The following is a 15,537-nucleotide window of genomic DNA, read 5'->3' as shown; positions in this document are numbered from 1 at the left end:
TCCTTTTATTAGCTCAGAGTTCAGTAGGTCAGAAGTCCAGCCACATTTCAACTGGGTTCTCTGGTCAAAGTCTCACAAGGCTGAAATCAAGGTGTCAGCCAGACTGGAGTCTCATTTGCAATGAGAGTTCTTTTTGCAAACTCATTTAAGTTGTTGGCATAATTTAGTTCCTTGTAGTTTTAGGATTGAGACACTCATATCCTAACGATGATTCACCTTCACAGAAATTCAAAAAATAGCTATATGCTTTCTTGTTTTGAGGCATAGGGAGAAAGTCTCTCTGATTCTTTACATTTTAAAACTCTAGATCCCCATTTTATCCTCACCTGAGTAGGACAGATTCTCATTAGATAATTTCCAATCTGATTAACTTAACTGAATGTGGTACTTTAATTATATCTGCTAAAATCACTATTGCATGTAATAAAACAAAATGATGAGGTTGATAATGCATCATATTTACAGGCTTCACCCATACTCAAAAGCAATGCATTATACACAATGGGTTAAAAATCTCAAGGATTGTCTTGGAATTCTGCTTGCCATGGGCACACAGAAAACCTCAGTGACAAAGAGGCTGTTGGAGGTAGAGAGGTTGGTCTACTGTGTTCTGTCATGTAATAACTCTTAGATACAGGAAGGACCTTGTAATTAAACATGTGGCATCTGAGATTAACACAGAAATCCCTAACCAGTAATTCAACTTGACAAGAACAGATTAGATATTTTTCCTGTGCTAAGTATAGATTAGAGTTGTGAAATGGAAGACAAGGGAAATTTAGAAAAATTTGGAGATTCAAAGTGTTCAACCTTATTGCATATGCCACAGTATTTCCATCCTATTTCCTGGGATTATATTATTTCCCCAGCAATGGTTTCTTATTACTTTGAGACATAACTGAATTAAGTATCTAGTTGGCATTGCAACTGCAATTTTGAGAGTCCATTCCTGATATTGGTCCTCAGTTTATCTGCTCTGTCACTTTAGGAGGTAAGGGATTTGTTCAAAGTTACCACCAAGGCTTTCTCATTTTCGATTTATATTCTGAGTTGGAATTTCACAGTCTTTGCTTCCTCTTTTTCTTGTGTAAGCTCTGTAGGACATTTAGTAAAAGGTAATGTGTATACAATATTAATAATCACTATTGTTTTTCAACCCCTTATTATCCATGAAGTTTGTGGTTGCTTATTATGTTCCCGGTTACAGGCTGTTGCAGAACCAGCCACTGCCAGGGTCACTTCGGTTCTTGTGTTCAGCTCCAGTCACCCACACCAGTGACCCCCTTCTCTGAAGGTGAGCACCTTTTTGGAGTCATTGATATTATTTCTTACCAAGGGACCTGATCCAGCCCACTTCAATTCAACAGAAATATTTGTATAAGGGGAAAGATCAAGGTTGGTGTTCTGCTCCTCCCAAGAGAAATCCTAGTCCCTGTGTAAATTGCTCACTTCTTGCCACAGGGACAACTCCTTATATCAAGTGGTATTGCCATCTTTTCAGGCCACAGAAGATGCTTTTTCAACCTGCTGTGGAGTAATGACTTTCATAATGGCTTATAATATTTTGAACAAAGAAAATCACTTAAGTGATTAAATAAAAGTTACAAAAATTAGTCCTAAGGTGATTTGCAACTCTCTCTTCACACACAGAAGATATTGGTACAATGTTCTAAATGTTCCTTCTTCAGGCATCTATCTTACACACAAATGTGATCATATTCTATCTATTTTGCATCCTGCTTTACTTCACTTAATATTCAATTATAATATTTTTCAATGACTTTGTAAAATATAATAATAAATTTAAATGGCTGAATAATATATAAAATCCTTTCAAATTATACTTAACAATTTCACATCTAACTGATATCATTGAATTGTTGGTATAGTAATTTTACTGTTGATATTTAACTTGATCATGTTGTGGCCTCTTAAAATAAACACACTGATATATGGAGATTTGGAGGATTTTTTTAAGTACTAAAAAAGGAAAATTTATATAATAGAGGAGAAGCTACACACTCATGGTACACTTATAGCCCATTTTCTGATAAAGTAGGAGTTTTTATGTAACATTGCGATGGACTTATTGACATAGGTAAGCTACAGTCACAAGTTATTCAATCAAATACTAATTTAGGTGTTACTGTGATGGTAATTTATAGACTTAAATAAAGTCAATACTCAGTTGACTTTATGAGACATTATCCTAGATAATTTAGCAGAGCCTCATTTCACCAGTTGGAAAGCCTTAAAAGCAATACTGAAGCTTCTCTGAGGCAGAAGAAATTTAACTTGTGGCCAGAAGCTGCAGCCCATAACCAAGAGTTCCACCCGGCCTTATGGATTTTAGACTAGCCTGATCAGTCCTCACAATCATATAAACCAATTTCTTGAAAAAAATAACCTTACAATATATCTCCTACTGGTCTGTTTCTCTGGATAAATGGTGATGGATACAGACATTGCTTTCCTGACATTGTTCTAGAGCAACATAATCATATGGATGAGTTTTCTGAATTGTTTCTGGGGTTTGAGAATTTGGTTCCCTCATGTGATTTTACATATATATATATACACACACACACACACACACACACACACACACATACACATACACATACACACATACATGTACATATATATACTTTTTGGTTTTTTTGTTCTAGAGCAACATAATCATATGGATGGATTTTCTGAATTGTTTCTGGGGTTTGAGAATTTGGTTCCCTCATGTGATTTTACATATATATATATACACACACACACACACACACACACACACACACACATACACATACACATACACACATACATGTACATATATATACTTTTTGGTTTTTTTGTTCTAGAGCAACATAATCATATGGATGGATTTTCTGAATTGTTTCTGGGGTTTGAGAATTTGGTTCCCTCATGTGATTTTATACACACACACACACACACACACACACACACACACACACACATACACATACACACATACATACACATATATATATTTTTGGTTTTTTTGAGACAGAGTCTTGCTCTGTCACCCAGGCTGGGGTGCAGTGGTGCGATCTCGGCTCACTGAAAGCTCCGCCTCCCAGGTTCACGCCATTCTCCTGACTCAGCCTTCCCAGTAGCTGGGACTACAGGCGCCGCCACCACGCCCAGCTAATTTTTGTATTTTTAGTAGAGACAGGGTTTCACCGTGTTAGCCAGGATGGTCTTGATCTCCTGACCTCGGGATCCGCCTGCCTCAGCCTCCCAAAGTGCTGGGATTACAGGCGTGAGCCATGGCACCTGGCCCTCATGTGATTATATTTAAAAGCACTAATGACTATTTCCAGTGATAAAGAGAACACCAGAAATCCATGGCATAATATGACAAAAGAGGTATGGAAAATATAACTATTGAATACTTGTGATCAAATACCTGTAGAAGTTGAAGTTATAGGTCACCATTTATTTGCTACCCTAGAATATTTTTATCAAACTTTAAGAGTATAGTGGAGCTGGTCAGTTGCTCCTAGCTGTTCCAGAAATAAAAGAAGAAGTGTGAGACTTCAAATTCCAGCTCAAGTTCCACCTAAATAATGTAATAGTCTCTTTTTTATGCCCTAAAAGTCACCCTTATCTTTTCTACCTACAGGTCTGAGATTTCTGAAAATTAAACCCCGAATCTCCCTGTGATTGACTGAATTACAAAACAAATTGAATTTCTAACCTCACAATGTGTTTTCTGTTAAAATGATTGGGAAGGAATGGGATCCTGAAAATTGGAATGAGGGCATATTGACACACCCCAGTGAAGCTGGGGACATTGAACCCTTGAATTTGGGCAATTTTCTTGCTAGGAGAAGCAGCCATCCACTCCTGTCTAAGGAGGTTATCTGTTCTTCCTAAAGAATCCGTAATTGCCCTGCAAGGTACTGCTGATTTTTCTTAGGACCTATCTCTACCACCCTTCTCTGCATCTAGACCTGCAAATAGACTTAAGTCTCAGCTGAGCCCAAACTGTAAGGTACAGTAAAAGAACTGCAAGAACAACAGAATGATTTTTCCAATTGATACACACAGAAATCTGGGGAAATAGGTGAGGGAATGGGTCTTAAGAGTGTGGCATTATGGTGGAAGGAATATAAAGTTGGATTAATCTGATGTATTACTATGGCTCACCAAGATTAGTGGTCTAGGAAGGGCTCTAACAGTGTGTTTTGTCCATAGTTTCATGTTTCTCATGAAACATGAAACTAAAGGTGGCCTACAATAAATGAAGTTGAAATGTCAGAATTGCCTTGGTATACTATGGAGGAATGCATCTAAAGTCTTAGGGAGGTCGAAATGTTTGAATAGATTTATCATGTAAGAACTGCTTATCCAATTGGAGAGTCCAGAAGACATACCTTTTACCACAATTGTGAGACATAAATTTATAAGGGGAGTCCTAGCATCCTTGAGACCGCTGTCTTTATTCTTTTCTGTAAGTCAGAAATTACAGTGGAAACTGCCGCTATTTAACTGGGATCATCAAAAACCAGGTAGTCACCGCAATAAACTGCAGAGTCAAAGCAGTAACCAGAATATTGTAACTCACAAAGACGTATGGCATTAGCTAGTTGATAATTATGTCACTAGAAAAGAATTAGATGGACAGTCTAATGAATGATGTGTATAGGTGGAAAAGTTCCAGGTCTAGTAAGCAGAAGTCTAATTCAAATCACCAAAACAGAGAGACATAGCACCTCAGTCAATTTCCAGGCTTAGACAATTTACCATCCCAGCACCCCTTAAATGAAAGGGAGGCTAAGTCCTTTTGAGGTCCAGTGCACTGCCAAAAAATGTGTTTATACTATTAATCTTTCTTCTGGTCTTTCCTAAAGAGATCTAGTTATTTTACCAGTGAGCTTGTGCTTTGGAAAACAGAAATAATTAGACCTTTGGAAGATTACTGAACACTGACTAAAATGACACTAATTTCTGGACACCCAAAATGTCACTGTGGAGGCATAAGAGAGGCTTATGAAGGTCAGGTGATTAATTGATCAATGGAATTTTAGTTCGTAGCTGTCTCACAGTGGGTTCAGCATGTGCCTGAACAAGTCCTGTGATTATTTATCCAGTTCCAGAAGCATTATTGGAATAGACACATTCAGAATGCAACAGAATCTCTACATTGGTTTCCTGACTTGTGAAATAAGGGCTATTATAGAAATTAATATATAATAATCATTTAAGAAAATTAATTGAAAGTCATTATAACTGCCTCTACCTAGGAAAATAGTAAGCTAAAAGTAATGCTGCAATCCTGGAGGACATAAAACATGTGAGCATAGTGACATCCCACCACAACCACACTCAATTTATCTATTTGGCCTGTGCACAAAACAGATGGATCTTGGAGAATGACAGTGGATTATTGTCAGCTTAATCAGGTGGTGATTCCAATTAGAGCTGCTGTTCCAGAGGTGGTTTCATTGCTTGGACAAATTAACACATCCTCAGGTATTTGGTATACAGCTCTTCACCTGAAAAAATGATCTTTTTGCTATATATGTTAGTAAACATCATTAGAAGCAGTTTTATCTCAGTTGGAAAAGCCAGCAATACACCTTTACTGTTCTACTTACAGGATGTGTCCATTATTCAGACTTATATCATCATTTAGTCCACTGGGACCTTGATTGATTTTCCTTTCTGCAGAAAATCAGTCCGTTCCATTGCATTGATGACATTATGCTGATTGGACCTGGTAACCAGAAAGTAGCAACTGTTCTGGACACTTGTGTTTCAGAGGGTGGGAAATATAGTTCACAAAATTTGAGAGGCCTTCCATATCAACTAAGTTCCCAGGGTCTAATGGTGACAGGAAGGTCAAAGTATTCCTTCCCAGGTGAAAAATAAGATTTTGTATCTCGTTGGTCCTCCTATAGCCAAAAAAGAAGCACAATGAATAGAGGGCCTCTTTAGATTTTCAAGGCAGCACATAGTTCTTTTTGTGTGTACTGCTCCAGCCCATTTACTGAAGGACCTGAAAAGCTGCTAGTTTTGAGTAGAAGCAAGATCAAGAAAGAGCTCTGCATCAGGTTTAGCCTGCTGTGCAAGCTGCTCTGACATTTGGGCCATGTGTCACCAACAAGCCATGATCCGGAAGATCTGATGACATTTAAAATATCAGTGTCAGAGAGAGATGCTTTTTGGAGTCTTTGGCAGCCTCTTATAAGTGAATCATGACACAGACTCAGGATTTTAGAGTAAAATTCTACTATTTTCTGCAGATATATAAAGTAAGTCCTCACTTGACCTAATCTACAGGTTCTCAAAAACTGCAACTTCAAGCAATATGCATATTTCTGGTAACAGAAACATCACCCAACTTTTAAATAAAGATGAAAACACCTCTAATATTAAAAATTTAAATAAATGTGGGCTACACACATATTTAAGAAAGATTAATGAAAACAAGTGAGATAACTGTTTACCCAATTATTCCAGTTCAGGGTCACAAGTGGCTGGAGCCTATCTCAGCAGCTCAGGGTGCAACCCGGGCAGGACCCCATCCATCACAGGGTGCACTCATGCACACTCACACTCACTCCAATGGGGATGCTTTAAACACTCCAGTGCACCTAACATGCACAACTTTGGGATGTGGGAGAAGACAGGAGTCCCTGAAGAAAACCCACATAGACACGGGGAGAATGTGCAAACTCCACACAGTCGGTGGCCTGAAAGGGAATCGATTTTTTTTTTCTTATCAACATTATAACAAAATGACATTATTTGAGGAGAGGTGTATTCTATTTTTAAGAAACAGTTTTTGGCTTTGTCCCAGGTCTTAATAGGGACCGAAAATATTATAATGGACTACCAAGTTATAATGTGATCTGAGCTGTCCATCAGGAACTGGGTGCTGTCTAATCTACTAAGCCTGGAAGTTAGGCATGCACAGCAGCACTGTGCCAGTCAATGGAAGTGGTATATGTGAGGCTTGAGGAGGCTTTCAGGGCAATAGTAAGTTACATAAGGAAGTGACTCAAATGCCCACGGCCCTACTCCTGCTACATTATCAGCCCACACCAATGACCTCATTGGGAGTTTTTATCAGTTAACTGAGAAAGTGAAAACTCAGACCTGGTTTACAGATAGTTCTGCACAACATGCAGCACCAGCCAAAAGCAGAAAACTCCATCACTCTAGCTCTTTTCTGGGACATTTTTGAAGGACAGTGGTGAGGAAAAGTTCTTTCAGTGGGCACAACTTAGAGCAGTTCACCTCATTGTTCACTTTCCTTTGAAGGAGAAATGGTCAGATATATGACTCTGTATTATTCAGTGGGGTGAGGCTGATGGTTAGGAACTTGGAAGAAACATAGTTGGAAAGATTGGTGACAAAGAAGTCTTGGAAAGAGGTGTGTATATAGATCTCGCAGAATGAATAAAGCGGGTGAACATGTTGGCATCTCTTATGAATCTTCAACAAAGGATTACATCAACAGATAATGATTTTAATAATCAAGCAGATACGAAAAAATGTGTGGATACCAGTCATCTCTTTCTTCAGACACTCCAGCCACTAACTGATGAGCTCTGAACGAATTGGCTATGATGTCAGGAATGGAGATGATTCATGGGCTCAGAAACACGGAATTATACTCACTGGGGCTTTCCTGACCTAAGTCTATACTCTGCCAGCAGCAAAGACCAACACTGAGTCCTCATAATAGAACCACGCCCCAAGATAACAGCCAACTACCTGATGGTTGCTTGATTACAGAGAACTGCTCCCATCATAGAAGATACATTGTTCTTACTAGAACAGACACTTCTTCTGAACATGGACTCTCTTTCCTCGCACACAATATTTCTGCCAAAATGAGCACCTGTCCACTTAAAGAATATCTTATCCACCATCACAGTATTATACACAGCTCTGGTCAAGGAACTTACTTTGTAGTGATTAAATGTGGCAATGATCTCATGCTCATGGAATCCACTAGCCTACCTTCCAAATTGTCTTGAAGCAGCTGACTTTCTAGAATGTTGGATGGTCTTTTGAAGACTCAGTTACACTTTCAGCCAAATGGAAATGTCTAGAAGGAGTCAGGAGAGGGGCAATTTCCTCTAGGATGTGTTAATGCTCTACATCACCATCCATTACATGGTGCTGCTTTCTCTATGGGCAGGGTTTATTTGACCAGGAATTAAGGAGTGGAAATGGGAGTAACTCTATGCACTATTACCCTTAATGATCTATCAGATATATTTTTGCATTATGTCTCCTCAGCTGTAGCCTATGATGGTGTAGAGGTCTTTGTTCCAAAAGGAGAAATACTTCCACCAGGAGACAGAACAATGATTACAGCAAAATGGATGTTGAGGCTACTACCTGCCCACTTTGGGTTCCTTGTCATTCTTAATCAATATGCAAAGAGGAAGTTAATCTATTGTCTGGGATAATAGATCCTGATTATTAAAGGGACACTGGGTCTCTACTACACACGACTGGAAAGATTTTTTAAATGTAAGAGATTATTTGTGATGTCTCCCACATCCTATAACTAAAACCTGTATTAGTCCATTCTCATGTTGCTAATAAACACATATCCAAGTCTGAGTAATTTATAAAGGAAAGAAGTTTAATTGACTCACAGTTCAGCATGACTGGGGAGGCCTCAGGAAACTTGCCATTATGGCAGAAGCAGAAGCAAACACATCCTTCTTTACATTGTGGCAGCAAGAAGAACTGCAGAGCAAAGTTAGAGAAAAGCCCCTTATAAAACCATCAGATCTCGTGAGAACTCACTCACTATTATGAGAACAGCGCGGAGGTAACTGCCCCCATGATCTACTTACCTTCCACCAGGTCCCTCCTGTGACACATGAGGATTAGGGGAACTACTATTCAAGATGAGATTTGGCTGGCAACGTAGCCAAACCATATCATTCCACCCTGGCCCCTCCCAAAACTCAGGTCCTCAAAATTCAAAACATAATCATTTCCTTCCAACAGTCCCCCAAGATATTAACTCACTCTAGCATTAACTCAAAAGTCCAAGTCCAAAGTGACATCTGAGACAAGACAAGTCCCTTGTCTTACTAGGGGCCTGTAAAATCAAAAGCAAGTTAGCTATATAATGGGGACAGACACTGGGTAAATACATCCATTCCAAATGGGAGAAACTAACCAAAACAAAGGGGGTTCAGAACCTATGCAAGTCTGAAATTCAACGGGGCAGTCATTAAACAGCAAAGTTCCAAAATGATCTCCTTTGACTCCCTGACTCACATCCAGGTTAGACTGATGCGAGAGATGTGCTCCCACAACCTTGGGCAGCTCTGCCCCTGTGGCTTTGCAGGGTACAGCTCCACTCTTGGGTTTTTTCATGGCTGGCGTTGAGTGTCTGTGGCTTTTCCAGGTGCACAGTGTAAGCTGTCGGTGGATCTACCATTCTGGGTTCTGGACAATGGTGACCCTCTTCTCACAGCCACACTAGGCAGTGCCCAAGTGGGGACTCTGTGTGGGGGCTCTCACTTCACATTTCCCTTCTGCACTGACCTGGGAGAGGTTCTCCATGAGGACTCCACCCCTGCACCAAACTTCTCCCTGGACATCCAGACATTTCCATACATCCTCTGAAATCTAAGCGAAAGTTCCCAAACCTCAATTCTTGTCTTATGTGCCTCTGCAGGGCCAATACCAACACCAAGACCCAACCCAAGAGTTGGGTCTTGCACCCTCTGAAGCAATGACCTGAGCTGTAACTTGGCCTCTTTTTGTCACCACTGGAGCAGCTGGGACACAGGGCTCCGGAAACTTACAATCATGGCAGAAGGGAAAGCAAACACATCTTTTTTCACATGGCAGCAGCAAGGAGAAGTGCAGAGCAAAGTGAAGGAAAATTCCCTTATAAAACCATCAGATTGGGGCCGGGTGTGGTGGCTCATGCCTGTAATCCCAGCACTTTGGTAGGCCGAGGAGGGCGGATCATGAGGTGAGGAGATCGAGACCATCCTGGCTAATATGGTGAAACCCCGTCTCTACTAAAAATACAAAAAATTAGCCAGGTGTGGTGGCAGGCGCCTGTAGTCTCAGCTTCTCAGGAGGCTGAGACAGGAGAATGGCGTGAACCTGGGAGGCGGAGCTTGCAGGGAGCCGAGATTGTGCCACTGCACTCTAGCCTGGGCAACAGAGTGAGACTCTGCCTCAAAAACAAACAAACAAACAAACAACCATCAGATTTTGTGAGAACTCACTCACTATCACAAGAATAACATAGAGGTAACCACATCCATGATTCAATTACCTCCCACCAGGTACCTTCAATGAAATGTGAGGATTATGGAAACTACAGCACAAGATGAGATTTGGGTAGGAACACAGCCAAACCATATCAAATCAATGGATACCCACAACCCAATCCAGGCAGAACTGCTAGTGGCCCAATGCTTCAGGCATGAAAGTTTGGTTCAATTCACCAGGCAAAGAACCATGACTAGTTGCGCTGCTTGCTGAGGGCAAATGGAATATCAAAAGAGTAGATGAAGAAAGTAGTTATAAATACCAGTTACAAGAGCATGACCAGTTACAGAAACAAGGATTGTAAGAGTTACAGGTATTCCTTCCTTATTTTATTTTGAATATGTTTGCATATTTATATTAACCATTTTTTAAAAGTTTCTTCCCTGTCTTATTCCCTTAAATGGTAGTTAACTTTATTTTGCAGTAAGTTACAGGATATCAAAGAAGAGTGAACAACATCCAAGGATTTGTAAAAAAAAAAAAAAAAAAAAAAAAAAAGCAGACTGGGCACAGCGGCTCACACCTGTAATTCCAGCACTTTGGGAGGCCCACGCGGGCGGATCACCTGATGTCAGGAGTTTGAGACCAGCCTGGGCAACATGGTAAAACCCCGTCTCTACTAAAAATAAAAAAATTACCTGGGTGTAGTGGCAGGCACCTGTAATATCAGCTACTCAGGAGGCTAAGGCAGGAGAATCACTTGAACCTGGGAAGAGGAGGTTACAGTGAGCCAAGATTATGCCATTGCACTGTAGCCTGGGTGACAAGAGTGACACTTCATTTCAAAAAATAAAATAAAATAAAATAAAAACAAACAAAACCAAAACAGAACAGTTGCACTAATTTAGGTGGATCCATGACTTTGTTACTCACTTTATTTAGAGTTTGACTTTAGGAATGTGTATAGGTGCCAGATTGACAGGTGGGCTATGATGGTGATTTACTGTGTCAACCCGGCCAGGGCTCATCCTCTAGTTATTCAAATACTAATCTAGATGTTGCTATGAAGCTATTTTGTAGATGTTATTAAATCCTGAAATCAGTCGACTTTTAGCAAAGGGGATTTTTCTAGATAATCTGGTGGGTACTGATTTAATTAGTTGAAAGACTTTAAAAGCAGAGTTGAGGTATTCCTGAGAATAAACTTATGCTTGTAGACAACCACTTCCACTTCTGCCCAGTAGTCCCATTCTTCCCTTACTGATGACTCACCCTATGGATTTTGGAACTTTCTAGGCATCCCCCATAAGCTAATTTCTTGTCACAAATTTCTCAGTATATATCTCCTAATGGTTCTGCTTTTCTGGTGAACTAGACTGTATTAGTCCATTTTCACACTGCTGATAAAGATATACCTGAGACTGGGAAATTTACAAAAGAAAGAGGTTTAATAGACTTAGAGTTCCATGTGGCTAGGGATGCGTCACAACCATGGTGGAAGGTGAAAGGCTCTTCTTACATGGCAACAGCAAGAGAGATAACATGTGCAGGGAAACTCTCATTTTAAAACCATCGGATCTCATGAGACTCATTCACTATCATGAGCACAGTGCAAGAAAGACCTGCCCCCATAATTCAATCACGTCCCACTGAGTTCCTCTCACGACACGTGGAAATTGTGGGAGTTAAATTTAAGATGAGATTTGGATGGGGACACAGCCAAACCCTATTATAGACTAGTGTAGACAGATATCACCTGTCTGAGACTACTGAACTTGAAATGGTGATGAGAAAAACTCAAAAAAGGAGAAAAGATTTACTAACAACATATTCCTCTTTAAATGTTTGGTAGAATTCACCATTGAAGCCATCTGGTCTTGAGCTTTTTTTGTTGGGAGACGTTTGATTACAGAAAAAATATCCTTATTCATTATTGATCTGTTCAGATTCTCTATTTATTCATGGTTCAGTCTTAGTAGCTTGCATATTTCTAGAAATGTATGCATTTACTCTAGGTTGTCCAATTCATTTGTATTTGATTGCTCATAATAGTCTGTTATGATCATTTGTATTTCTATAGTATCATTTGCATTCTCTTTTATTTATAATTTTTCTTGAGTCTTCTTTTTTTCTTAGCCCAGCTAAGGATTTGTCAACTTTGTTTGTCTTCTCAAAAAACCAACCCTTCAGTCTTATTGATCTTTTCTATTGTTTTTCTGGAAATGCAAACCCAAACCACAATGAAATATCACCTCACATCTGTTAGAATAGCTATTACTAGTAAAAAAGAAACAACAACAAAAAATAACCAGTGTTGGAGAGAATGTGAAGACAAGGGAATGCTTGTATATTGTTGATGGGAATGGAAATTGGAGCAGCAATTATGGAAAACAGTATGGAGTTTCCTCAGCAAATTAAAAATAGAACTACTATACAATCCAGCAGCCCCTCTTCTGGGCATGTATCCAAATAAATGGAAATTAGGACCTTGAAAAGACATCTGCAAGCCCCTGCCCATTGCAACATTATTAACAATAGCCAAGATACAGCAACAACTTAAATGTTCATAGATAGATTAATGGATAAAGAAACTGTGGTATATACATACAATGAAATATTACTCTGCCTTTAAAAAAAGAAAATCCTGTCATTTGAAACAACATGGATGGACTTGGAGGGTATTCTGTTAAATGAAGTCATCTAGACACAAAATAAACAGATACTCTACAATTTCACTTATGTGTGGAATCTAAAACAAACTCATAGAAGGATAGAGTAGAATGGGAATTGCCAGGGTATAGGAAAGCGGGAGAATTGGGGAGGTGATAGTTAAAGGGTACAAAGTTCCAGCTATGTAAAATAAGTAATTTCTGGAAATCTGCTATATGGTATAGTGCCTATAGCTAGCAAAACTCCATTTTATACTTAAAATTTGTTGAGAGGGAAAGATCTACCTTATGTTAATTGTTCGTATCAAGAAACAGTGACGACAACAACAACAAAACCTCCAATAATGATAATAAAGGAGCTGGGAGGAAACTTTGGGAGGTGACAGATGTTCTATGGCCTTGGTAGTGGTGATGATTTCATGGGTTTATACTTATCTCGAAAGTCACTGAGAGATTGTATATAAAATAAGTACAGTTTTTAAATGTGTCAGTCATACCTGAACAAAGTGGTTAAAGACAAAAACAGTATATTCTTCATAAGCAGTTCCACTTAGTGTGGTTTTTTTTTTTTTTTTTTCTAATATGAGAGCAATTCTCCAGAAACTTCAGCTGTGGGAAAATAAGAAAATCCCTGCCAAAGATTTGGCCCATTGCCTTACAAATTACTGAATATATGGGTTATTAAATTTGTATCCTACAAAACCATTTCTAATATAACTTGGCCTGCCCAGCATAGAGTTAAGCTTAGAATAATATTCTAGCTAACAAATTTCAGGAAGGATTTGATTTTATTTGGTCAATTATGGAGAACAACCAGCTGTATTAGGATTTCATTAAAGTCCTCTGAATTTCATGAGATTTCCATAGTTAGAAATGAATTTTTAAAGTCTTACTGAGGTTTTTAAAAAATGATACTTTATTCTGGTGGTTTATCTGTTGTTGACCTTAAAGTGACCATAATATACTTTTTAATATTTTCTTCAAAATAATAATGATAAACACAATACAGTATTTTTAACTACAGGCACTTAGCTGTAGAGTTGATCTCTAGAATTCATTCATGTAGCATAATTGAAACTTTGTAACCATTGAACAACTCCTCACCTCTCCCTTAATTTGCCTCTGACAACCACTGCTATATTCTCTGCTTCTATGAGTTTGACCATTATAGATACCTCATGTAAGTGTAATCATAAACCATTTATCCTTCTGTGAATGGCTTCTTTCTCTTAGCATAATGTCCTTCAGGTTTATCCATGTTGTCTCAAATGGCAGGATTTCCTTCTTTTTAAGGATGAATAATTCCATTGTATACTACACTTTCTTTATGCATTTATATGTCAATGGAAACAGGTTGTTTCCATATCGTGGCTATTGTGACTAATTTTACAATGAACTCGGGAGTGAAGATGTCTTTTTAAGATCCTGATTTCAATCCCTTTGAATATATACCCAGAGGTGGTATTGCTGGATCATATGTTAAGAAGGTAGATTTCCATGTTAAGTGTTCTTCCCAAGAAAACAAAACAAAACAAAAACAAAGGGACACACAAAAAACTTGGAGAAGTTGCATACGTCTATTACCCTGAGTGGGGATGGTTGTATGGGTGTTTGCCTATGTACAAATTCATCAAATTATACACGTTGAATATGTGCAGTTCTTTGTATATCAATTATATCTCAATAAAGCTGTTAAAATATATATAATAAAATAAAAAAATAATGATGAAGCCAACACCTGTTAAGAATTTATAATATGCAAGGCATTCTGAGACTCTCATCACAAAGATTACCTCATTTAATACGTGGTCCTCTGAAGTAGTTGCTATCATTATTCCAGTTTACAGATGAAGAAATGCAGGCACAGAGAAGGAAAATATTTGGCCATGGGTCACATAGCTAACGGACTTAGTTCTGTATAACTGTAGAACTCATACTGTTAGCAACTGTGGTTGTCTGTAATTAATTTAAAGATAGAATAAATTAATTCTGGTATTTTCATTTCATAGTGGTTAATGTCCTAATGATTAATTTTTAAGTGTATAAATTAAATGTGTGTATTATTTTCTTCAAAAGCAAATAAAACAAAGCAAGCATTTTTTCTTGCTATGACTCCAATTTTTTCTCCTCTACAAAATTGATAAACAACAATACAGTGTTCTCATTCCTGATTTATAACATAATGCAAAATGTATTGTTTTCAAATTTCTAAGAGAAGAATAAAGTTATTTTCACAATTAAATATTTTAGTAGAAGAAGACTGGTATTCGGGTGTTCTAAACTAATAATTGGCATTTCCTTATTTTCCTTCTCTCCTTCATCTTTCCTTACCTTTGCCTCTTATTAGTCCACCTTTTACATGCACGTTTGGGTGCTTCTTTCTCAGGCTTATAATCGCATAAAGCTTTCTGTAATTCAATATTACTCTAAATAGTCATCCTCATTTGAGTGAGACTGGCAAACAGGTGAGAAGAACAGCATTAGTCATTATTTCCATCTTCTTGACTATTCTTCTTCTCCAAGCATCTCTTGCTTACCTCTTTTAAGAAAGAAATTATGGATATAAGTGCACTTTAATATGTTTACCTAACTGGAGGTTTATGCCATAGCAGCATGGCTCAGTGTCTCTTCAGGAGGTATA

The 15,537-nt window shown here is 38.4% G+C and overlaps 1 long non-coding RNA gene across 1 annotated transcript; it reads right to left on the bottom strand.

Moving 5' to 3' along the window:
• Positions 1 to 5,601: 5,601 nt before the first annotated feature.
• LOC102134641 (uncharacterized) lies at positions 5,602 to 14,852 on the bottom strand. The gene is made up of 4 exons (XR_006700426.3): positions 14,690 to 14,852; positions 10,926 to 10,993; positions 8,637 to 8,730; positions 5,602 to 5,734 (listed from the first exon to the last, which is right to left on the bottom strand). It is a non-coding gene; the product is annotated as an uncharacterized lncRNA (long non-coding RNA).
• Between the last annotated feature and the right edge of the window lie 685 nt (positions 14,853 to 15,537).

Source organism: Macaca fascicularis, chromosome 8 (assembly GCF_037993035.2).
Source record: "Macaca fascicularis isolate 582-1 chromosome 8, T2T-MFA8v1.1".
Classification (NCBI taxonomy): domain Eukaryota; kingdom Metazoa; phylum Chordata; class Mammalia; order Primates; family Cercopithecidae; genus Macaca; species Macaca fascicularis.
The sequence above is the reverse complement of the archived record's forward strand: the minus strand, read 5'-3'. Positions and strand labels throughout refer to the sequence as shown.